Source organism: Mus musculus, chromosome 5, assembly GCF_000001635.26.
Source record: "Mus musculus strain C57BL/6J chromosome 5, GRCm38.p6 C57BL/6J".
NCBI classification, from domain to species: domain Eukaryota; kingdom Metazoa; phylum Chordata; class Mammalia; order Rodentia; family Muridae; genus Mus; species Mus musculus.
Window position 1 is genome coordinate 64,586,617 of NC_000071.6, and position 25,554 is coordinate 64,612,170.

At 43.4% G+C, this 25,554-nt stretch overlaps 1 long non-coding RNA gene across 1 annotated transcript; it reads right to left on the bottom strand.

Annotated features, from left to right (window-relative positions):
* Positions 1–7,246: 7,246 nt before the first annotated feature.
* Positions 7,247–24,083, bottom strand: Gm3716 (predicted gene 3716). The gene is made up of 4 exons (NR_045078.1): positions 23,897–24,083; positions 23,484–23,539; positions 15,366–15,533; positions 7,247–9,707 (listed from the first exon to the last, which is right to left on the bottom strand). It is a non-coding gene; the product is annotated as a predicted gene 3716 (long non-coding RNA).
* Between the last annotated feature and the right edge of the window lie 1,471 nt (positions 24,084–25,554).

Sequence of the window (25,554 nt, forward strand, 5' to 3'; positions counted from 1 at the left end):
GGTTATTATATAAATAAATAAATAAATAAATAAAAGGTTTATTTTCGAGAGGAGGTTGCAAGGGCAGAAGGCAGATCAGAGGGAATGTGGGGATGAAAGGGATGGGGGGCTTGATGAGAAAATCATAAAGAATCAGTAAAAAGTTTTTCAAAAAAAAAAAAAAGAAAGAAAAAGTCATGAACATTGGCAGCCACGTTATTTATGCATAGTCTCCTGTCTGCTTTGCAGTCCGTGGTTTCTATTGCTAATAGTGAACTGTGGTCTGAAAGCAAAACAAAATGAAACTCCAGGAATAAGCAATTGATTGGATTTTACATCATGGATGGTTCTGCATAATAGGATGGAATGATGTTCAGTCTTACTCCATCTCACTTGAAACATACATCTCCCTTTTATATCCAGTGTTTCCACACCGTATACATTGCCTGCCAGTTTAGTATCTATTCTTGTTTTCAAATAGACTGTCTTATGTCATCATGTTTGTTTAAGAGCATGTCTTGTACCTTCAGAGACCAGAAGAGGGCGTCACATCTCCAGGAATTGGAGTTACATCTGGTTGTGAGAGGGGATGTGAATGCTAAGAATTAATCTTCAGAAACAACAGAACTGCTCTTAACCATTGAGCAATCTCGGCAGCCCTCAAATGACCTTTTTTTGGAGAAACAGAGAGAATCTATATTTTTTTACAGTGTGATTTATCTATGCATTCACTTGTTCATTCATTCACTTATTTATTTTCTGTTTTTGAATCAGGGTCTCATGTTCCAGGATAACCTGAAACTTATTGTGAAGCCCAGAATAACCTTGAACTTCGGATCTTTCTGCCTTCACCTTCCTGTGCTGAAATTGCAGGCTTGTGACATCGTGGTGGCCTTCTGCTGTGCTGCATAGAACCAAGAGTTTGGTGCATGCTAGACAAAGTCTCTACCAACTACCCTGCATGCCCCCATCCATTCTTGTTTTTATTAAGTAAACATTATCCTGGCCATATATGCACTGAGGAAAACAGCATTAGAGAGTTGGGTATATGCATGCAATTTAGGAAGTTCATGGAGAATGTTACAATTTTCTTAATTGGACCTATGTCCCTCCTAATAAGTATTTTACTGCAAGTCCAGTCCTGTAGGTTTGCTACATGGGTGGGCTTCACAGCAAGGTTGCTAGGAAGGGATGGGACTTGGGAGGTCAGCATCCGAGCAGGAAATAAAGGCTAGAGTCTCCTGAGAGAGCAGGCCGGTCAGTTCAAGGACCAAGCAATCAGGCAGAAGAACTGCAGTCCTAACTTGAATTTTCCCCTCTGGAAACAAAACCATCAAAACATTTTCAAAGTGTTCTGCAGAAAATGCCAAGTTCATCACTGCACATCCAGCCGCAGCCCCCGTGGACCAGCCCCGTGGGCAGGGAGCAGAACCTTCCTGCAGAAATCCTGCTCTTCAGCCAGCTGCCCTTGCACCATCCTGACAAGTCTTCACCTCTCCCTGCCCTCGCCTGTAAAGTGCAGATAACAGGCTAACCTCACTGGGCTGGTATGAGGAATGGCTAATAAAATGTGATAGTGACACACCCAATTTAAATGCAAACGGCTGTAAAACAACCAAACACATATTTAAACATTTCCACTGCTAGGGGGGTGGGGTTGGGTGGCGGGAACAATAGGGCTGTGAGATCAGAGCATTTCTTCTCCTCTATGGTGTCCGCACCAGTTAATCAATGAATGTTTATTATTCTGTGCATCAACACTGTGGTAGGCTCTGGGAAGAATGGGGAGAAAGCTTGGTGCTTCTAAAATTTGCCTGCAGCCATTCCAAAACGTATAAACACCATTAAGAAAGACTTTAAATCATGACCTCTTTCCCTCTCTTTGTATAATATGTACAGGACTCAGTCTGCACAGGACACTGTGTGTATGTGTGTGTGTGGGGGGGGGGGGGGGCTTCAGGAACTCATGAGACTCATCACTACCCTGGGAGGGCTGCAGAGCTCTCCTCATAGCTGGCTCTGTTCAGCTTTCTCTCCTGTTTTTATCCTTTTTTTTTCTAGGTCCATCTATATTGTCTAAATGGAGACATTCATGGGCTTTCCTCCTTTTTAAATGTTAAATAGTATTCTATCACATGCATGCACACACATACAAACACACATACATATGGGCACATATACAAACACACACATACATGCACATATACATGCACACACATATACAGAGACACATATAAACACACACACACACACACATACAAACACACACACACACATTTTCTTTAGCAATTCTTCATGAAACACATTAAGTTGTTTATATATCTTGGCAACTATAAAAAGTGCCTCGCCGGGCGTGGTGGCGCACGCAGCACTAAGGAGGCAGAGGCAGGCGAATTTCTGAGTTCAAGGCCAGCCTGGGCTACAAAGTGAGTTCCAGGACAGCCAGGGCTACACAGAGAAACCCTGTCTCAAAAAACAAAAACAGGGCTGGAGAGATGGCTCAGCGGTTAAGAGCACTGACTGCTCTTCCGAAGGTCCTGAGTTCAAATCCCAGCAACCACATGGTGGCTCACAACCACCCGTAATGAGAACCCTCCTCTGGTGTGTCTGAAGACAGCTACAGTGTACTTACATGTAATAAATAAATAAATAAATAAATAAATAAATAAATAATTAAAAAAAAAAAAACAAAAACAAAAACAAAAATGCCTCAAAGGACAAAGGAGTACAGATGTGCCTTTAAGATACCAGTGTCCTGTCCTTTAAATGGATATCCAGAAGTGAGATTGCTGGACCTTATCATAGGTCTGTTTGTAATTTTTTGAGGAACCCTTATGTTGTTTTCCTACATTCCCACCAATATTATTCTCTTGTACATACTTGCCAGCATTAGTTACCTTAAAACAACTCTCTATCCTAACATGATACTACCTACTTTATTGTCTATGCTCTTTAATAGCTAGGCTCTCTGACATGATATTCTTTTCCCATCCATTTTGCTGCATATGTCAGACACGCATATCTTTTTGTGCCTAAGTAGTATTTCTTTGTGTGAGTATAGTGCAATTTATTTATCTATTCATTATGTGTGGACATTCAGTTTGTTTCTGGGTTCTGGCTCTTATATAATTATATAATATAATAATGTAATTAGAATCATGTTGCAGGTAATAATAAAGTTAATGTAAATGTTCTTATACAAGGCCTTCTGGGGAAACATGTCTTCCATCTCCTGGGTAACTGTTTAAGAAAGTAATGGTGGATCAGACTGAGGTATGTTCTTACATTTTTATGGAACAGACAGAATTGTTACACAATGCATGTGGATCATCTGCCACCCCCTTCGATAATGTACAGCTCAGCCTATACTAGCCCAGTCTCCAATAAAGCCCTGGTTCTCCTTTGGAATCTCACGAATCAGGGGTCCACTGCCGTACTTCTTTCGGCTTTCCTGGCTTACCAGCTCCCACTAGAATGGCTCGTTATACTCTGTCTACTACATTCAAGGGCTTTTCTGGCCCAAAGTTTCAAATTCCTTCACATTCTTGCTACAAACCAATTCGAATGGCTTAAGAGCCACATAATTGGGTTTATCATAGCAACAGCCCCACTTTGGGGTATCCCACTTCCTACATTAGTTACCCGTCTTATCAAGATGAGAAAACACCCTGAGAATGTCAAAGAAGGAAGGCTCTTACTTAAGGGTGTGGTGCACTGTGGTGGAAAAGCCATGGTAGCTGGAGTTTGAGGCTATTGGTCGCTGTTGCATCTGTAGTCAAGAGGAAAGGGGATACACATGCTCAGATCACATTTTCCTTTTTCTGCAGACTGGAAAGCAATCTGTGGAATGGGACTGCCCACATTTGGGGTGGGTCTTCCCCCCTCAGTTAGTCTAACTTTGGTGACTTGTCATGGGCACAGCCAGTGATTATTTTCTAAGGTTCTCAATTTAAGACAAAATTAATCACCACAGTGCCGTTAGTGTCCCACGTAAGAAATCCTTGCCTATTTCAAGATGTTCTTTGTGTCTTACCTGCAGTTTCTTTGGTACACAGTATGGTAGAGTGTCTTGTGAGTCATGCTTTGAAAGACTATCTTTTTTCATTCAATTTTATTGGTATCTTTGTCAGAACTAATCGAATGTATGTATGAAGTTAATTTCTGGACTTTGCTGTCTCCCATTGATCTGTTTGCCAATTATTACATCAATACCTCACTGGTACAATTATTATAAAATACTGTAAGTCTTTATACTTATCTAGTGCTGTTTTACAAGTTACCTAAGGCTAGCAGTGCAAACCAACATGGCCTTATCAGCCCATAGCAGTTTGAGGGTTGGGGAGCTCAGAGCAGTTAAGCTCGGTGGTGTATCTAAGAGTCTCAGAGCAGACTGCAGCCTTCTGAAGGCTGGGCCAGTACTGGAAGGTTTGCTTCTAAGCTCAGCAGTGTGGCTACAGGGAGGAGCACTTATTCTTGGCTGGCTATCACTTGAGTCTCATATCCCTTAGTAGATCCTCATAGAGCTATTCATAACAGAGAATTTGGCTTTCCTTCCTCTGGACAAATAAAGGAGAGAGAGAAAAAGAGAGAGAGAACTCATAAAGTCATATAACTTAATCTTTGAAGGAACATTCTGCCACCTCTGCTATATCATACGTCATTGGTAATACAGAAGGAACCCATATATGATGGGAAGGAACTACACAAGTTGACAAATATCAAGAAGTGGGAACGCTTGCTTCCAGGTCTTTGGGTAAGAGCAAGTGAAGAAGTTGGGCCACACTGGAACCCTTTTGTCAACTGTTTACCAAGGACTGTAAGTCCTGTGATGGGAGTCAACTGATATACTTTTTCTTCGTCAATATCATTTGGGCTCTTTAGGTCCTTTGTTCTATCATATACACTTCAAAATCATCACATCAATTTACTTTCTTCAAAATCCCACTGGACTTCGCACTGGGATGGTGGATCAGATTGAGAAATGCAAGATTAATAAAGCAGTTGGGAAGATGTCTGGAGATGGTTACATCATGAGAGCCTTGGACTAATGGATGCTTTAACCTACTGATAGGCTCAATATTTGATTAAACTGTTTGAAGGTGGTGGAGGTGGGTGGTGGGACCGAGACATTAAGGTAAAGCCCACCTTTCCACCCAGGACCCACCTTAAGGTGTCTTTCCAGGATTCTGACTCTATTCCTCTGTGCTATGAATCTTCTATTGCTTTTTACTATATTGGTTGGAGGAAGTAGGCCATAGTGTCTGCTTCAACTTTTAGCCCCCAGGATTCTCCAAAGACTCTACTGTCTTGTCTTTGTGATCTACTATCTCTGCACCCTCTTAATCTATCTTCCTTTTCCTCTCTCATGTGTCCTTTCCAGTTTCCTGACTGCTACATACACACCCCATCAAACACACAAATCTAAAGTCTGCAGGCTGCGGCCATCTCTACCCTGGGTTGTTATCTAGGATCGCATCCCTCTACATAGGAAAACTACATTCACATATTGAACCACTTAGGAAGAATGTTCCTTATGTTAGTCCTATGGAATACAGTTATTTTGTTTTACTAAGCCATATAGAGTGAAAAGCAATGGAAAGCTCATAGCATAGAGGGATAGATCCAGAAACCTGCAAAGGCACTTAGGGACCTACCTTAAAGTGGGTTCTGGTTGAAAGCTGGGCTTTGCCTGAGTGTCTTATATACTTTTAAAAAATTATATGTATTTTGTATTTTGGATCTCTCTCTTTCTATGTGTGTCAGGTGGGGGTTGGAAATCAGATAGGAATTTGTGGACATCTGCTCTCACCTTTTATCACCAGTACCTGTCACCCCAGATAGTTACCTAGAATTATACAATAGCTAAGAGTCAGAAAGCTCCTTAAAAACTGTAAGCCATTTCCAATCAGAGAGAGCCAGAACCCGCACCTTCATGCTACATACTGCAAAGTGCACCTTTTAGCAGACCAGGTCCTCACCTGGTTGCTAATAGCCTGCCGAGACCTGATGAATCATTGCAAAGGAAAGGCATCATTTGTAAATCCCGAACCAAATGACCCACTGTCCCGTACATAGCTAATGTGCATCTCCTTAACTTTCTAAGACATGCCTCAGTTTTCTTCTAATCACTGTTCTAGGCCCTTGATAATACCTGTGTTGAATCATCATTTTGATTTTTACTGGAGTGAGATATAACACAAAATGCAGCATGTGGTCATGCTTAGTGTGCTGTTTGGTTGCATAACCAGCATCACTTTCTAGAATTCTGCCATCTTCTCCAGGGGAAACTATGCAGCAAACACTAACCTCCTCCCCGCCCCCGCCCCCGCCCCCACCCCCTGCCCCCCACTTCCTGAGCTCCCCAATCTCTGCTAATGACTTTCTGTCTCTGTGCATTTGACCACCTTGTAGAAGAGGAATCAGGACTGTGTGTCCTTTTGTGGTCACGATGATGCATAGCATGTGTTAGAATTTTCATTCTCTCTCTCCCTCTTTCCTCCCACATCCCTCTCCTTTTTCTCTCTGTCCATCCTGCAGACAGAGGCCATGGTTTCAACCTGCAGTTCAGATAGCTAGAACTTGCTTTGTAGCTCAAGATGACCCCGAATTCAAGCTCCTCTTGCCTCAGCCTCCTAAACATTTTCATTGTAGGGTGGGGTCATGATGGCCAGCAAGTTTTCTATTTCTTCAAGTGTGAACAATATTCTATTTTCCCTTTATTCAGCTCTTGATAGGCACCTGGGTCACCTCTACCTTTAGGCTATTGTAAACAATGCTGCCCAAAACATAGATATGAAAATATGTGACAGAGTCTTTGTTTGAGGATGGATAGATGATAGATAGATAGATAGATAGATAGATAGATAGATAGACAGACAGACAGACAGACAGATAGATAGATAGATAGATAGATATAGAAAGGTAGATACATAGAGGCAGACACATGATATATACATGTAGAGATATATACATGTTATCTCTATAGACACATAGAGGTAGATACATGATAGATGATAGAGATATTGATATAAATGTAGACACATGTTATATAGATAAATGATATGATATTATAAGGCATGGTATGATATTGTATGATATGATACAGCAGAAGTGGAAGTGCTGGGTCCAGTGGCAATTCTACACTTCACTTTAGAGGACCATTTTACATTCTCCTCAGCAAAGCACAAGAGTTCCACTTTTTTGCATCCTCATCAACACTTGTTCTTTTTGAACAAAACAAACAAACAAACAAAACAACAACAACAAATGCTGTGAATTTTTAAATGTCACTGTTACAAATTGAACTGTTTTACTGCCCAAAAGATATGTTGAGGTCCTAACCCCTTGGTCTCTTAATATAGAACCTTAATTGAAAATAGGGTTGTTGCAGATGTTATTAATTAGGTTTCAGTCATTCTGGAGTAGAGAGGGCCCCTCAGCTAATATGACTGGCACCCCTACAAGAAAATGGCATCTGAAAACGGAGACGCACAGGAGGAATGCCTGTGTCAGTAAGAGCAGACAGAGGATCTGAGTGGCTGCAGGCCAGCAGACTCCGAGTATCACCAGCAAACCACCAGTGGCTGCGAAATGGCAGGAGGAACCTCACGGAGGTTTCAGAGAGAGCACAGCCCGGCCCGGCACATACCTTGATTTTTGCATCTCAGCCTCCAGAACTCTGAAGCAATGCACTTGTGTTGCTTTGTGTAGTATGTGGTATATGTGCGTGCACCATGTATGTGCAGTTCTGCATGCCCCTATTTATGCACATCCAGAGGTCAAAGAAGAAGGTCAAATCTCTGCTCTATCACTTCATCTTACTTCCTTGAGACAGGGTCTCTCACTGAACCAGAAACTCCTCACTTCAGAGAGACTTGCTGGCCAGCGAGCTCACAGGATCTGCCTGTCTCTGCCCTGGCATGTGTAGCCATTGCCTGGCTTTTCAGTAGGGGCTAGGGGTTCAAACTCAGGTCCTTATACTCACGGGACACGTGCTCTTAGCCACAGAGCCATCTTCCCAACCTCTGTGGCCTTAAGTCGCCCAGAATGGAGGGTTTTGTTAGAGCAGAAGGTAGGGAGTGAGCTCTACCTGATCTTTGGAGCTTATTTGAAGCTATAAGCTCTCTCCTGGTTTTCAGAAAGCCTGCTTCTCATACTCCACATCCCCTCCACCTTCTTCCTGTTTCCCCAGCTTGTGCTTAACACCTCCATCCAACAAAGATAGAGGGACACCCTGCCCTGACACACATGCTGGCCACTGTCCTAAAGCTGGCGAGATTCGAATCTTTGTTCTCTCTTGAATGTGTGTGTTTTTCTTTGGTGCGACATCTACCTTGTCAGAACATTTAAGGAGGGCGGGGGCATACTTTCTGCCCATGATTTCCACCCTCATTTCCAAACTCCAAAAGAGACCTACCTCTGGTTTTAGCCTTGCTTCAGAACCTTTTCACAGGCAAATGGCACTTTTTATCTTCCCAGCCTCGTTTCATTAAATGGAAACTGCAGTGTGTTAGAATTATGGAAATGGGTGCTATTATAACCCACATCTTCGGCTAAAACATGATGTGCTATGATTTCCTGCCTGCTTCGATCAGTATTTATGTGAGCCAAGGTGTGAATGATTCACAGAATCTATGTTCTTAATTTTTATTTCCCTCTTTAGCACTCTAGCTGGCTGTTAACCTGGGCCAGGTGGCCCCTCCCTTGCAGAGTCAAGCCTTCCAAGCTGGTTTCCTAACTGTTAGAAGCAGCAGCAAAATCTCTTAAGTTGGGTAGGAAGAGCAGGCCCAGCTGTGCGGGGACAGCCTGGGTGCCCAGCCAAGGCTCAGATGTCTGTAAGTATCCCCTCCAGACCTGACCCACATGGTGCAGCTGTCTGCGCTGATTCTCAGGGCCAATCTCTCAATGCATTTTCAATGAGCTGATTCTTTTGCCCACTATAATCTGAAAGACCCTGGTGTGTAGGGCTCTCCATTATATTAACCCCTACCACGTGCACAGATGTGAAGGCTTTCTGTTATATCCATCAAAGCAAAATGCTCATATTGCGTCTAATTCTATTGCTGTCTGAAGATAAAGATTAATTTACAGTTGTCATGGTGCAGAGCCAATAAGGAAAACAGAAGGTATTTATGCTTAGCAGAAGGACTGGTTGAAACCCTACATACACCTGAGTAAATAGAAATTCCTAGATTCTGATGGATTTGCCTAGGGTCACACATCTGGGGCAAGAAATCAGGGCCCTGACCCCTGTGTGGGGCTCGAGTCTCTCCAGTGGAACTTGTTGAATACCGAGTGCAGGTGAGACCGAGGGAAGTTGTTTCTCTGAGACCGTCTCTCCAGCACTCAGGGATGAACTCTTCCCTTCCACCTCAGATAGGACATCTTCCTCATTTCCAGGACTCAAGCACAAGTTCTAAGCAGTTGCCTACCAGGAAAGCTCAGCTTACTCCCAGGCCAGAGTTTCTGCCTAGCTGTCTTTGGAGCTAGTCTGACCTTGTAAAGGGTGCTGGATCCTTTGAAGCCAAACTAACGATTAAAACCGACTTCCTGAACTGAGAAATAATTGTTTTCATATGTGAACACGGCGGGGGAATGTAGGTAGTGACGACGACGACGACGAACAAATGCCGGCCGAAAACAAGATGTGCTCTCTGCCAGAGAATTCTTTCAGGATCCTCTCATATTTTCCGTGCATTTCTGCAGCAAAAGAGCTTGAGGCGAGCTCACTGAAACAGAAGAAATAACACTTAGAAAGTTTGCTAAAATACAACTTGGATCCCTCTTTTGCTCATATGCAGCACATCCAGGGATGCTATGCTCCCATCTTCCATCTCCTGGAATCTGCATCTTGCTCTTGCAAGTTGTGTGTGTGTGTGTTTGTGTGTGTGCATGTGTTGCGTGTTAAGGTGTCTGGGTCACACAGAGAAAACTGTCTGAGAGGGGGGAGAGGTCAAGGTTACAATGAATATTTAATACTTGTGCATGCCTATGCAAATTACGTAGTCATTAATGCTTACCTGATGTAAAATCAAAGCTAGTGGCTGGCTTAAATCACTGGCAAATCAGGATTTTCCTTCTCTCTCCTGACAGAATACTAGCTTTGACCTGGGAAGTTATTCACTGCTTGTAAAAGTTGTTAGTAACACATGGCCCTTGTGGCTCGTCCCATCTAACACCCTGTGTACTCGTAACTGTTGTCTAGGGGGTAATCAGATGAATGTTTTTTTGGTTTTGTTTTGTTTTTTGTTTTGTTTGTTTGTTTAGTTTCTCACTTCTACTCTAATAACTTCATAAGGTTCTTCTATTCTCAATTTCTATAATTCTTACATTGCTGCTTACCTTTAAAAACAAAACACCAAGCAACAACAAAAGCCAGTCACACACAATTGTGTATTCAAGGAATGACAGCTACGTTTCAATTCCAAGTTTAGTTTTAGAGCCGTACAGCCAGTGAGGTTCCAGGAGGCAGAGGATTTGCAAGCCAGGGTGACCAGTAAGAGCATGGGTCTAAAAAGTCTCTGTCCAATAGAACCCTCTGTGATAATGGTGTGTGCTGCAGACATTGGTGATATACCGCTGTGGGATGATTGATGGCTGCTGTCAAGGGAGAGACTGAATTTTCAACGGAATTTTAACGCAAAAGCTCACTGTGTTAGTGACTGCCGAATGGGACATCGAGGGATATTCAGACTTCAGCTGATTGTGGCTAACCACCATTACATGCTCACAGGTCTCACTCTGGTCTTCTGATTTTCTACAGAAATTTGATTTTTCTTTTTTAAATGAGGACGTCATAACTTTAAAATACCAAACAAGTCTAAAGAAGAGCACCAGTGGTTTCATCTGGGTCAGTTGTCATCTAGTGCGTCAACTTAGGTCTCATCCACTCTTTCCCTTCTGTAGCCTGTTCCCTCTCTCCTGCCAGCGTCAGCCATCAGCAACATTTGCATCAGCCTCTTCTCCCAGCCCACAAAGCTGGAACACCCACTGCTCCATTGTTCTAGACTCTGATCTCTGTCTTCACAATTGTGCCTTGACCTCACCTCAAGAATCTACCCTCACCAATGAGACGACTCCAGTCACCTGTTCTCTTTGTAACTGACCCTTCTCCAGTATCCCCCAAGAAGATCTCTGTACTGGCTGGTTTTGTGTGTCAACTTGATACAAGCTGAAGTTATCACAGAGAAAGGAGCCTCCCTTGAGGAAATGCCTCTATGAGACCCAGCTGTAAGGCATTTTCTCAATTAGTGATCAAGGGAGGGAGGATCCATTGTGGGTGGTGCCATCCCTGGGCTGGTAGTCTTGGGTTCTATAAGAAAGCAAGCTGAACAAGCCAGCGGGGAGCAAGCCAGTAAGTAGCATTCCTCCATGGCCTCTGCATCAGCTTCTGCTTCCTGACCTGCTTAAGTTCCAGTCCTGACTTTCTTTGATGATGAACAACAATGTGGAAGTGTAGGCTGGATAAATCCTTTCCTTCATAAACGTGCTTTTTGGTCATGATGTTTGTCCAGGAATCCTGCACAAACCCTGACAAAGACAACCTCTCTGCTACTCTCCAGGTCATATAGATAAAATCCCTACATGTTTTTTAGAGTCTTCAGAACGATCATTTGCTTTACAGTTTAAGTTCTCAGAAGGGAGAGAGTATGCCTGTGGCAGGTTTATTCGTAGAGTAGCTTTGTACAGACTCTCTAAAACGGCAGTTCTTAACCTGTGGGTTGTGATTCCTTTGGGGGTCAAATGACCCTTTTAAAGAGGTCACCTAAGACCATCAGAAAACATAGGTATTTACATTACGATTCATAACAGTAGCAAAATTACAGTTATGAAGTAGCAATGAAAATATTTTTATGATTGTGGGGTCACCACAACATGTGTTTTATTAATTTATTTTTATTTCATTTATTAATTAAAGGGTTTTAGCCTTAGGATGGTTGGGAACCACTGCTTTAGAACATAATACATGGTGAGAAATAAATTTTATCTCAGCTCAGTCCATACGTCACTTATACATTTACCTTTAAAGAAGAGTCTCACAAAGCCATACAGCTTTAACTCTGTGCCTTGCTCAGTGAGGTTTTGTTTTCTATTTTTAGTTTTCTATTTCTTTCTACGTTGATGTCAAGGTCCACGAATGGAACCCAGTCCGAACTCTGGAACCTTGCTACCAGGAGTCCAGCCCATGCTGACATCCAATCAGTACTAACTAACTACCCAGAACACCCTTGGCCATTTCCTCTGAGGACTCTCAACCTCCACCTGCCTCTCCACCCTGCAGACTTCTTCAGAGGAAATTGGAGACCAGGACAAATGTGATTCTCTAATCTTTCTGGAATCTTCCTAGTCCCCACTTAAAGAACTTCATTAGAGTCAGAGTGCACTTCATAGGAAATGATTTACATTGGAAAAAAAGATGAATGTCTTTTTTCCTTGCCTAGGATAGTGAACTTCCTGTGATTCAAAATCCTTTTCATGGGTAAAGGTCACTTTCTAACTTATGTGCGGCATCTGAGTATGTTTGGTTGAAAAGGGTGTGACTCTCAAAGCATTAATGGGGTTTGCAGACAGATGAAAAACAAAACAAAACAAAACAAAAAGCCACCAAGCTTACGACACACTTAAAAGGGGAATGACAAGAATCACACAGTTGCAAAGTGACACAAACACTGCCAGCGTGCCCTGAACCATGAAGCCAGCCCACCTGATCCTGCCTGAGAGAGGAAAGACTCCCATGGGACATCTGATCAGGAGCACAGCATGTGGCCTTGTGGATTCTTGTGGGCCTTTTTTTTTTTTTTTTTCTTTTAAATCAAATCTGTTGTGAACAAAGACAAAATAAATATGATGTTTGTTCTGGAGACACTGACTGTCCCTTACGGAAATAAAAGATTGGTGACCATTTGCCCTCCCTAGTGTAGCAGATAGCAGCTAGGGTATAGGGTCTGACCAACATAATATACCTGGTCTCCCAACTCCGTTCCTGTCATATGATTGATTGACTCTGTGTGAGTCCAGAGTCACTCAGCTATGGGTGTTTGCTCATCTGTAAAATACAGAGATTGGCACTATTCTTGAAGGTAACTCTGACATGGAATTAACGTGAGGAGCTTGCAAAGCAGTCATGTCTTGTACATAGGCTAAGATCCATGCGAGCACTTATTAAATGAAGTCTAATTTATGATGAAAACTGCAGTCTTCTGCCCTCCAGTTCAGGGCAGAGGAAATAGAAATCAACCTTTAAAAAGCCTGGGTTTCTCTCTTCTCTAGCTTTCCTTTGGGGGCAACCAGCCCTTGCCTTTCAGGTTGAGTGGCACAGCACTCAGAGAGGGCCCCGCTACTCAGGACTCGGTGGGGAGTTTTTCCAGCTTCTTACTGCAAAATCTTCCTTCCTTTCCTCAAGAGAAAAAGAGCTGTTCTCTACAGAAGAAACACAAAAGGGGCCAGCTGGAAGACATGCTAAAGCGAGAACCCTACATACACTCAGATTCTACGGGTGCGCTGCTTGCTGATGTAACGGCCAAGAATCAGAAACCGGAAGTAGAAACGCTGAATGAAAACAAACCATCTGGGCTGAGCTACCGAGGGAGCAAATGTCTAAGACCCTCATTGGCGGCTGCTCAGGCTTCGTGAGCAAGGCAGGAAGCAGACGATTGTGAAGCCTGTGAAGGTTTCTGCTCCCCAAGCTGGTCGGGGGTGGGGGTGGGGGGATGCTAAGGTAGCAGATCACATCCTTAAAGATCTAAAATTAAGATCTAATAAATTAAAGATGAAAAAATCTAAAATAATAACAAATAAAAGGTTGCTTGCCCATCTGGACATAGATCTGATGTCCAGGTGAGATAACGCACGGATGCCATCTCTGTGGAAAAATAATCAACTGCTTTAAAGGAAGCCAAGGGTGGGATCTCGCTTCCTGGACTGGGGTAGAGAAGGGGAATGTGTGAAATACACAAACCAGAGCTGCTGCTGATACCCCAAGGACAGACACGGCTGGAGGACCACCCAGTGTCAGCTCAGAAGAAGGGGGACGGATAAGCTAAACCCAGCCCCCTGGGAATATCAGCATACCAGACAGAGTTTGAGGAAGAACAGTTAAAAGCCATATGGTCGAAACGTCTTTCTTAAAAACTGGCTGGATAAAACCTGCACAAATGAATGGTTATATGTGTGCAAAAGTCCATGGAAAGGGTTAAAAATAAAAACAAAGGCCTGTAAGTATGGTCTCAGCTAATCAACTAAGAACTAAGTAATGCATCTCATATTCACATTCTGTCTCTGTCTCCCCTCCCCCTCCCCCGGCTTTATACTCCATGTGTAACCTGGACTGTCCTTGAACTCATAGTCTTGCTCCCAAGTGCTGGTAATATGCTTAGCTACATGGGTCTCCTCTAAAATAAAAAGAGAGACGGCTCAGCAGTTGAGAGCTGCTGACTGCTCTCCTGAAGAACCTGGGCTCAGTACCCAGCACCTACACTGACACTAACAACCATCTAACTCCAGTCCTAGGGCATCTTATGCCTTTTGGCATCCATGGGCACTCTGCACATGCACAGACATACATGCAGGCACACATACACACATAAAATAGAGATAAATAAATCTCTGGGAAAAAAATAGAAGTTAAAATGGGAATCTGGGGTTTAATGAAGAGCACATTTATTCTTAAGTTTCCTGGAACTCTGAATCTAGACATATTATATGGGAGTATATGTATCCTTGTGTATATGATCATATCACACACTCATGTTTAACATGTATGGTTTCTATCTATGCGTATTTTAGAACTCTCTCTCCATTCCTATCACTTAGCTACACATCATACACACACACACCCTTAAGCTCTTAACAAGTAAGATCTGTCAGTGAAAATGTCAACGGTACCAACCGACTCTACACATTAATCTAGACAATAAGCCTCACCCTAAACAAGAGATTATCTACAAACGCACGCCTCTCCTCTTGTTCCTCGAGATAACTGGCTCAATCACAAGAACAGGCCTGAGAGTGACCAGGGGCTTCTGAGTTTCGTCTGTGAACATCATGGGTTATGGGAAGCAGCAACGTCAGCTACCACTTTGTGTGGAGGCAGGGGAAAGATGCAGCCCTGACCAGATGGCCAAACTGTTCTCCTTCATCTCATGGGTGCAGCCCCCACTGGCGTGCAGCAGTGTGGGGTGCAGACAGACGGCCACAGGTGACCCCTGACCTTTCAAGGTCAACCCTGTCCTGCCGCAGCTCTGGAGGGAGAAGTTTGCTCTCAAGCCCACCACTTCTGGCTTGCTTTTCATTTCTGTTTTCTCCCTTTTCCTCCTGGGTCTACATACATCTCACCCACCACTCCTTCCAGCTTCTTTTGCATGTCTGTTTTCATTTTCCAGTCTCACCCCATCTTCCTTCCTCAGCAGCTTCAGGATCGCCTCCGCACTTGCTCCTTCCCAGTTCCCCCTGGTCTCCGTCTGTTCTTCTTCCTCTCTTCGGGGCCCCTTCCCAGACACTTCTCCTTCTCCCAAATGCAGCTTGTGTAGTTTCAGAATCACTCAGGTTAGCGAGGGCTGATAGGAACAATAGACAGTGGTTTGAGGGGTTTGTTGTTGTTGTTGTTGTTTTGTTTTTGTTTTTTGTTTGTTTTGGTGCTGGGGCGGTGTGTGTGTATGTGTGTGTGTGTGTGTATGGTGGGAGTGTGAGAGCTTCTAGATATTGATGGGTGACTACTAAGAGGCAGTATTCTATCTAGTCCAGCTCTTATGACTGAGTGCCACAGAATAGGTTGTGTGTGTGTGTGTGTGTGTGTGTGTGTACGTACATGCATGTACACAAGGTATGTAGAGGCCAGAGGTTAACCTCTAGTGTTGTTCCTCAGGGGCAATCTTTTCCCCTCCTTATTTATTTCGGAGTGTGTCTGTCTGACTGTCTGTCTGTCTGTCTGTGATATGCATGTATGGGTGTGAGTCTGGGGTTCCTCAATCCATCTCCAGCTGACTGGCACATGGCTCTCAACTGGCCCCAACGCACACCCATAGGACTAGTCTCTCTCACTCGCTAGCTTGCTTCAGGGCTCCCCTGTCTCCATATTCCAAAAACTGGAATTCCAGTGGAGCCACTCCCCTCATGCCCTGCTCAGCATTTGTGTAGGTTCAGGGGATCTGAACTCTGGTCGTTCGGCTTGAGTGACAAACACTTTAATTAATGAGCCATCACCACCCCAACCCCATCCCCTTCTTTTTAGGCAGCCTCTCATTGGCAAGGCGCTCAATAATTAGGCTAGGTGGTCTGGCCAGTAGCCCCCAGGGGTCTATTCCCTTCTCCCTCCCCAGCACTGTGGTTACCCTCATAGCCGCCATGCCTGGCTTTTTCAGCCGGTGTCAGAGGTCTTCATATTTGCAAAGCAAGCAAATTGCAAATATGAAGGTATGCACTTACCAACTGCACCATCTCCCCAGCTCCCAGGGTTGGTAGTTTTGGATGAGCAAAGCTTTATTTAGCTCAAGATACTGGGAGCTGAGAACTGCAAAGCAAGAGCCTTCTTGTTCATGAAGACGCTACAGTGATCCGTACCGTGCAAGGAGGGCATGAAAGACAGAGACCAGATACAGCGGAGCTAGAGATGAGTCATTAACCCATCACCGCACAAATGCTTAATCCAATTATCAGGCAAGGTCCTCGTGACCTAGTCACCCTCTAAAGGTTTACAGGTTCTGGAAATTAAGATGTAGCCATCTTTTTCAGAGAGCAGGAGGCCACGCTTCCCCCTTTCTACATGGAAATCTTTTCAGATTTTTTTTAAAGCCACCAGGGAAAATAAGTAAAGCTTTAGGTAGAAGAAAAAGAGTCTAAGCTGAAATATCTGTGCATATTTTTTAAAGATTTATTTGTTGTTTATATGTCTTTGTTTTGCGTATCTGTGGTATATTTATACATGCGTGCAGGTGCCCACGGAGGCCAGAAGAGTTAGATGCCCTCGGGGCTGGACTTCTAGATGGTTGTGAGCCCTACTGAACTCTCTCCAGTTCCAATGTATTTGTAACAGCAGAGAAAAATATAATTTTTAGTAATATGGAAGAAAGGGTCCCTAAGCATGTTCCTGCAATGTGTCTGAAGCAGTATTTAGGAATGTTGGAGCACAGAGACCACACACTTCAGCATCACAGGACCCAGGCCCTGGCCCTAACCTGCTCATGAGTATATTCAGGAAACAATGGGTCAATGGAAACCTGACTGGTTGGCATTCTCTAGAGACCATAGTGGCTACATAATTACTGGGTCTCCACCAGACAGAACTGAGTTCACACTGCACTTCATGCGTTCATTCCCAATTGACTACATAGCTTAACCTCTATAAGCACCAGTCCTTGATTAGGAAAATGCGATGCACAAAATGCTAATCCAGGCGGCAAGTGGAGCACTTAGTGAGTAGCCGCTGTCCCCGGTCGCTTCCCTTGCCTTCCTCGGTACTCTTAGAGTTACTAGTATGATCCCTGGACAATCATCACCAGAGCTTTTAATACATGTCACTCACACCTCACAAGTTCACATTTTCAATGTGAAATATCAAAAGGCAGAAAGACACGCCATGCCTTCTTCTAGTTCCTGTTAACAGTAACCTTGTCAAAAAGAAAACACAAGTGAAGATGCTATAGAGGACTGGATGCTAGTCACGAGCTCTGGCAGCTCTGACCTCATCGTTAGATTTCCATCGGACCAATTGACACTCTTATGAAAAAAAAAAGCCACTTTCTAGTTACCCTTCTAGTGCGATGCCATTTACTATAGTAGATATTATCCAAGACTGTTTACTTACCTTCAAATTTAAATTCAAGTCCTTAGCTATACTATCTGCATTTCAGGTACAAAAGAGCAGCAGTGTGGCTAGTGGTTGTCATATTGGATGTGGCAGTGTGGCTAGTGGTTGCCATATTGGATGTGTAGATTAGAACATCTCCATCATCACAGAATGTCCTCTCAGATACTACATACATATAGCCTATGTAAATAAATCATTAAGTATAATATAATTGACCATAAACTAGACTCTGGTTGACATAGGTTCGAGAAGCACCTGGAAGTTTTACCTCTCCTTTCATTTCAATTAGATGTTTTTATTCATCCTTATGAGTCTGTTACGGGTATTCACAGTTTTGTGTGTACTTGAATCTTATAGATAGGCATATATAACAAACACCTACCCCTCTAGGGTGATTTAGGGGTGATGTTAACTAATACAGGAAGTAAATATAAGTAATGAAATGCTTTCCTAATTAATCTTGACTTTAAGGATTCTTATTGCCACTCACAGATAAAATATATTTTATATTGCAACCTAACACAAGCACGTACAAATGCAGCTGAGAAAAATCATACAATAACCCTGACTTCTTTGTATATGCATTGTATTCTGATTGTTTTTGTTAGAATTTTCTATTTTCCCTTGCTTCCTTTTCTCTCTTTTTTCCTCCTTCTCTTTTTCTTCTTCTAGTGCTGGTTTTCCAAAACCCTGGAGTTTTGCGTTTTGAGGTTGCTTGTTTGTTTTTTGTTTGTTTGTTTGTTTGTTTGTCTGGGAGATTGTTTTGTTTTGCTTTGCTTTGCTTTGTCTCACAGAGGGGATTAGCCATAGTTTGAATAGCACTTAGCAGCAGCCCAGGGTGATGAGATAGGTAATCCCAACTGTCAACTTGATGAGATGTGGAATCAGCTGGGACATCAGCCTCAGAGCATGCTTGTAGATTATCTTGATCAGATTAAACTGGGGTAGGAGGACCTGCCTACAGTGGGTGGCACTATTCCCTGGGCTAGGATTCTGGGCTGAATGAATAAAAGGGAGAGTAATGTTAGCAAAAGCCTTCCCTGCTTCCTGACTTTAGATGAGATGTGACCAGATACTTCCACCCTTGCCCCCTTGGCATTCCAGCCATGATGGATTGTACCCTGAAACTGCAAGCACAAATAACCCCCCCCCTTTTTTTTTTTTTTTTTTTTGCTTAGGTTTCTTTTGTCAAGGTATGTCACAACAGCACTAGAAAAAGCAAAGCAAATGGCAAATTCAACTGTTTATAGTGAATGGGCAAGCAGATGAAGGAGCTATGTGGGCTAAGAGAAGATGGAGAGACCATGGCCTTTGAAAGGGAACCGAGGTTCCTGCTGATGAACCTCTAATCACAGAAGAGACTTTAAGCATGAAACACTCTTGATTTTTGAAGAATGGCAAAAAAAATCTTAAAAACTGTGGACATAGCCACTTGCCAGTCAACGCCAACAATTCTCTCAGCTGACATTGGTCTGATTAAAAGTTAATTTTCAACTTTTAGTTGTTAAACAAGAGAAAGGTTCTTTTTTTTCTATTAAAAAAAAAGTGAGATTCTTTCCCAAATTAATAAGGCACAACCCTCCCCTTTCTTCTCATGACTCAGTAGGGAAGAAAGGAGACTCCTAAGCTGAAGGAGGAGCATGTGTGAACATGGATATTTCTCCTGGAATAAGTTTCCAGTCAGCCGAGGGCAGATGAGGTTGGTCATTCCAATAACATTCCAAGAAAGTGGCTTCACCTCTGTCTCATTAGAAAAGCCATGCTGTCAGCAGGTGTCCTGAAGCAGCCTCGCAGCAGTGGCCCCTGGCCTTTTCTCCTTGAAGAGTCTAAACCAACCAGATGTCCAGGAGTGGAGCCGCCAGACTACAAAGGTCCATCAGTCAGGGTGAGGCACCCTTCAATTCCAATGAGGAATCCCAACGGCTGTGCAGTTAAAAGGTGTCAGCTTTGTGTATGAGACCTCTGGTTTTCGCCTCAATCATGTAAAATCATAAATATTCAATCCCTTTTAAAGATAGATTTTGAACTCAGAAATAACTTAAGGTTTGTGGGGTTAATAGAAAAATTTCAGAGTTCTCACATCTTTCGACCCAGGATCTCCGATGTTGGCATATCACATAGGCCAGGTACATGTGGGAAAACTTAAGGCTTCTCGTTGCCATGTAAGTCTTTTCTGAGATGCTTTGTTTGGATTTCACTTTGCATTTTATTTATTTTTAAAACCTACATCAAAAGTCAATTTTACATGGTTTCACCTAATACCTTAAGAATCAAACTAGCAACTAAAGAAAGTAAATCATACTATAATGGGGTCATTAAATTCTAGGAACGCAACTGTGTCAAGGAATCCCTCATTGGCATGCATTTATGGCCAGTGTGGTAATTAATATCATCTAGACTCTAGAGATCACCATATGTTTTTGGCATCTGTTCATCTCCTAGCAGTGTGAAGTGTGAGGTAAGTACATAGGATACACAGGCTGCACAGCTACTATTTGATCATAAACAAGAATTAAGAACCAAGAAATTCAAAGAGAGGCAGAACAGCTAGCTGCTTCCTGCTCAGAAATCTCTATTTGATCTATTTCATTGTCTATCTAAAATAAATAACATCTTGAAATACCACTGTTTACAGTAGTTTGCTAGGTCTACTATGGCAAAGTACCACATACAGGTGGTACTTAGTAGAAATTCATTGTCTCATAGCCCCATTGGCTGGGAATCTGAGACATTACCTTAGTTTGGTTTCTTCTGATGCCTCGCTCTTTGGCTTATAGATGTTCTCCCTTCTTGTATTGTTACACAGTCCTTTGTTTGTACAGGGCTATGCCCTGCCTTCTGTCTCTCATTAAGGAGACTAACTGGATGAAGCCCACCTAAATGAGCTCTTTAACTTCAGGGGTGGTTCTCATGCTAAGGTCCTATTCCTCAGTTGGTTCTTGACCTATCAGTAAAGATGCCAAGTGCCAATTGCTGGATGGAAGGAATAGGCAGGACTTCCAGGTCCCCACAGGCAAATGAGTAGACATGAGGAGAAGAGAGAGAGCGTTTGCCATGCTTGGGAGGGAGAAAATCCAACCAGCCATGTGAGATTTCAGGCAGGGTGGCCACAGGCTGCTTCTACAGGCAGGAGGTTGGGATGTTGAGCTGGGACTGAAGGTGGCTGAGCAACTGAGGTTGAGTACAGATTTATGGTGCTGAGCTGGGAGTTCTGGGAAGGGCACACTAGCTAGGATAGACTGGGGCCTCTCTTCAATTGAACCAACAGGCAAGTTGAAATTGAGCAACATGTGTGTCTGTGTTTTTCATCCATGAATCCAATATGATCTGGGTGGAGGCTGGTAGTGTGGTCCGTTCCCAGAGCTTAGGCAGGGTAGCAAAAGCTACACGAGCAGCATTTAACTTAGTCACCTTTAAAAAAAATGATAATTACATTTATTTACTTTTTTTTTCTTGTACGGAGGTAAGAGGCCATTTTGGGGGACTTGGTTCTCTTTTTCCACAGTGTGAGTCCCAGAGATTTAACTCACGTAGTCAGGCTTGGCCGCAAGCGCCTTTACTCACTGAGCCATCTTGATGATCCTTAGTCATCAGTGTCTCCATTTTAAAGAACCTGTCTTTAAATAAAGTTATGTTCCTGCTTTAGAAATTCAATGCATACTGGATGGAGGTGGCACACATCTTTAATTGCAGCACTTGGAAGCCAGAGGCAGGTGGATCACTTGAGTTCAAGTCCAGCCTGGTCTACAGATCAAGTCCCAGGACAGCTAGGGCTACACAGAGAAACCCTATCTGGGAAAAAGAAAGAAAGGAAGGAAGGAAGGAAGGAAGGAAGGAAGGAAGGAAGGAAGGAAGAGAGAAAGAAAGAAAGAAAGAAAGAAAGAAAGAAAGAAAGAAAGAAAGAAAGAAAGAAAGAAAGAGAGGGAGAGACAGAGAGAGACAGAGAAACAAGCAAAGAAATAAAGAAAAGAAGTTCAACATATAAATTTGGAAGAAACAACTAATTTTTGTTTTTTAACAAAATACTGAACATGTTTGGGAGCTTTGAAGTAAAAACAAAAAGTTAAATCAAGAATAAAAAGAGAAAATCAGAAGTTCTCTGAGTCAGATTATCACATCATTCATAGTCTCTGGGACCTGCTGTCTTTCGATTTGTGTGTCTAGACCTATGCTAGTTACCCGTGAGGGCTAAAGTTATATCTCAAGTTTCAATTAATCTGCTTAAGAGATCTATTGTAAAAATATCTTTTATTCACCTGATGTAATAATCATCTCAGAGGCTTCTCCTCTATCTGCTATTCTAGGCCTAGTCCTGGAAGCCTCTGGTCTCCATACAATCTCATCTAGGCCTAGAATGTTCTCCGTCTCTGAGACTTAATGCTGAATGAGTTCGCCCCTTCCTAGTTCCTTCTGAACTCTGGCTGGCTGGTTCAACTCAATTGTTCCGTCTCAAACTCCTCTGATCTGACTGATTCAATCTGGCTTCTCTCAACTTCTCAGAGTCGCTCTGCTTGGCCTCAAGCTAACTCTGTCCTGGTCTTCCAGCTCTTTCTCATTCTCTGGCTGTTCTATCTTCACCTGTGTCTAGCTTGGTTTCTCTTTACAGCCTGTCTCTGTACAACAGTAAAACTGCCCTGTCTCCTTTGCTCTCTCTCTCTCCAGCCTCTCTTTTCTCTCTGTTCTTATGAGAGTTGAGCATATCCTATTCTTGAGTCATCACTTTGTCTGCCTCTCAATTAGACATCACTTTCAGACATGGGTGCCTCCTTTTACGAACTAGCTTTGCCTTCATTGTTTGAGGTTAAAGATGTATAGTAAGAGAATGTCTGTATTCCAGCCAGAGGGAGTAAAGGTGTGTGCTACGGCTGAGCCACACCACAAGTAGAAACAGGTTTTTCCAGTAAACAATATAATCTCGGGTTCACAGTGTGGTCAAATATCCCTACAACAATCTATAAAACAAAAATGCCTCTAACCTGTAAGCCCTACTTGGCCAAGGACAGATAACTTCCTAGATACTAGAGGCTATAAGATAACAATATATTCTCATGGCTTGAGAATATAACAAGCCATGCATTTTCACTTCTATAAACAAGGTTGGCTGCTCCAACTGCACAGGCTATGTTTGATCACATGAAGGCAGGAGCAGCATAGGCAGGAAGTAGGTCAGGGTATATGCTTGCCCCTACTTGGACTAAGGCAGGAAGTGCATAGCCTTGTGGGTTTTGCCTTTATAACCACCTGACTTACTTGCTGCCATTCTCTGGAGATTCTGGGTATGGACCCGGCCATTGTCCATAGTCCTGGCCAATATTTAATAAAGCTTGCTTCAAATTTGTGGTAGTAATATTACTCTAATCAAGAGCTGCCTCCCTTTGCATCTCCCACAATCACACTGAATCTCTATCAGACCTCTCACCACCTTGGGATGACCCAGAAAGTTTCTCAGAGTTATCTTTTCCACATTTTGTGCCTGGTGGGGCAGAAAGAGATACCGACAGCATATAGAATGGACATGCATCCATGATTGTGCACGAGGCTGTCATGGGCCAGAGAGCAGCCTATCTGCCCTTTGACCTATAAAATTCAGTGTTTCTAAGAATATAGTCTTGAAGCACAGTTCACTCCCATTTGTGGTGGTGGTGGTGGTGGGTGTGTGTACACCAGCACACATCAGAGATCATAATTTCACAAAGCTTACTTATGAGGCTACAATCTTCATTTGGAGGCTATCGAGAATGAAAACAATCACTGGACCTAGAAGAAAAGTTAGATCGTGAGCAGAAGGAGAGTGCCAAGGGCATCTGAAGAGGGACTGTCAGAGCAAACATGGGGATAAAAGGGCAGCAGGAGAGGGGCACTGCGATTAAAGGGGAAGAGGCCAGAACAGAAGTAGACCCTGGCAGAGATGTTGAGGACAGGAGGAAAGTGGGCTGCCCAGAATGGGGAAGCCAGCCAGACTTTCACTTGTGGGCTGTCAGGCTGTCCTTAGTTTAGAATTATCAGGCACCTGAATCAACAAGGTCAAGAATGTGACCTGAAGGATGGATGGATATTTGTTCAGGAAACCACACGCTGAGACAAAGGCTCCAAGAGTTAAACTGGGGCACTTACCTTTACTGATGGCAGAATTATACAAGAATTCAAGCCAGCGTTACAGGAGTAAGGACGATGCTTCTCTAAATGTACTGATGGAGATGGGCAGGAGTGGGAACGTGACAGGAGAAGGCACCACCCCCCCCCCCCCCCCCCCCGTACTCATTTCTCAGTGTGGTGAGCTCAGAGGGCAGGGAAGGCATGCAAAGGGCAGGTTGGGCCTCAGCCTCTCTGCAGCCCAGCTAGCGCCCCGCCCACCAGGGCATCCGGATTCCAGGCCTCCAGCACAAAAGGCCCTTCCCCCACTTGTCAGCTTTCCTGTTGCCTGGATTGTGTGGCCTGGCCCTTTGATCAAACCCGGGCATTATGTAAAGACAACTGCTTTAAATATCAACGTTTTAGAGTCAGTTTGGCACTCGGTCCCCTTAGTGTTCTCTGTCAAAAGAAGTATGCCTTCCCCCTAAAGATCTGTGCTCTCCCCTTGAAGAGGCTGTCTCTAGCCAGACTGTTCCAGTTTCAGAAAGTGCTGTTCGGAGGTGGGCATGGTGGGTGAATCTTGACCATAATCTCCAGCTTATTGTGGTTGTGGCTTTCTGCAGTGTTTCGCATATTCCCACGATGAAAGGGAATTTACCACTGGCCACTGTGAAGCTCTATAAATGTGTCCTTGAAAGAATGAATGGACTCAGAACCAGGACTTCAGTCACTCAATCCTTGAGTCAGTCAGCCTGACTCAGGCTGAGTCTCCTTTAACAACAACAACAAAGTCAGAAATCTGAACCCAGCTATGGTGGGGCACATCTGTAAACCCAGCATTCAGGTCCCAGAAGCAGGAGGATCATGAGTTTGAAACCAGTTTGAGATGCATAATGAGTTCCTGGGCTACAAAGCTAGACCTACCTCATTCCGTGTGTCTAGAGAGTAGGGGCAGTGGTGCATGCCTTTAATCCCAGCACTTGGGAGGCAGAGGCAGGCAGATTTCTGAGTTTGAGGTCAGCCTGGTCTACAAAGTGAGTTCCAGGACAGCCAGGGCTATTCAGAGAAACCCTGTCTTGAAAAACCAAAAAAAAAAAAAAAAAAAGATTAACTCTGAAAGAACACTGCTGTGCACAGACTGGAGACCTCTCCCTACCAGGGTTACCTGTGACACAATTGAGCATCTGCCTCCACAATATCTCCCAGAGGACAGAGTGCCATGTAAATTAACCTATAAAGACCAAGAACAAGTGGGTACCACCTTTGAGCATCTGTCTGCATCTGTCTTTCTGGCTCACTTGCTCACTTCTATCCTTGGAGGTGGGTTTGTTTTGTTTGTTTTGTTCTTTCTTCCTTCCTTCCTTCTTTTCTTTCTTTCTTTCTTTCTTTCTTAATTAATAAACTGCCTTTATTTCCCTTGATAAGTCCCTGGTCCAGGGCATCTTTTTGGCACACAGGAAACTCAAAATGTCAGTGAGCACTCTCTGGACTCCGATTCACATGCTCTATAATATTAGGAAGAAAAATAATAATAACATTTTAAATTTGACAAGCTCTATATCAGATTTTTAAAACCTGTCATTCCCTTGCTATTGTGAACTCCCTAGAAATAATGTGCTTGACCCAGCCGTGACACAAGTATGAGGTCTTTCATCAGCTTCAAGAAAGAGCTAAACTGGCCTAGGGAATGGAAGCAATCC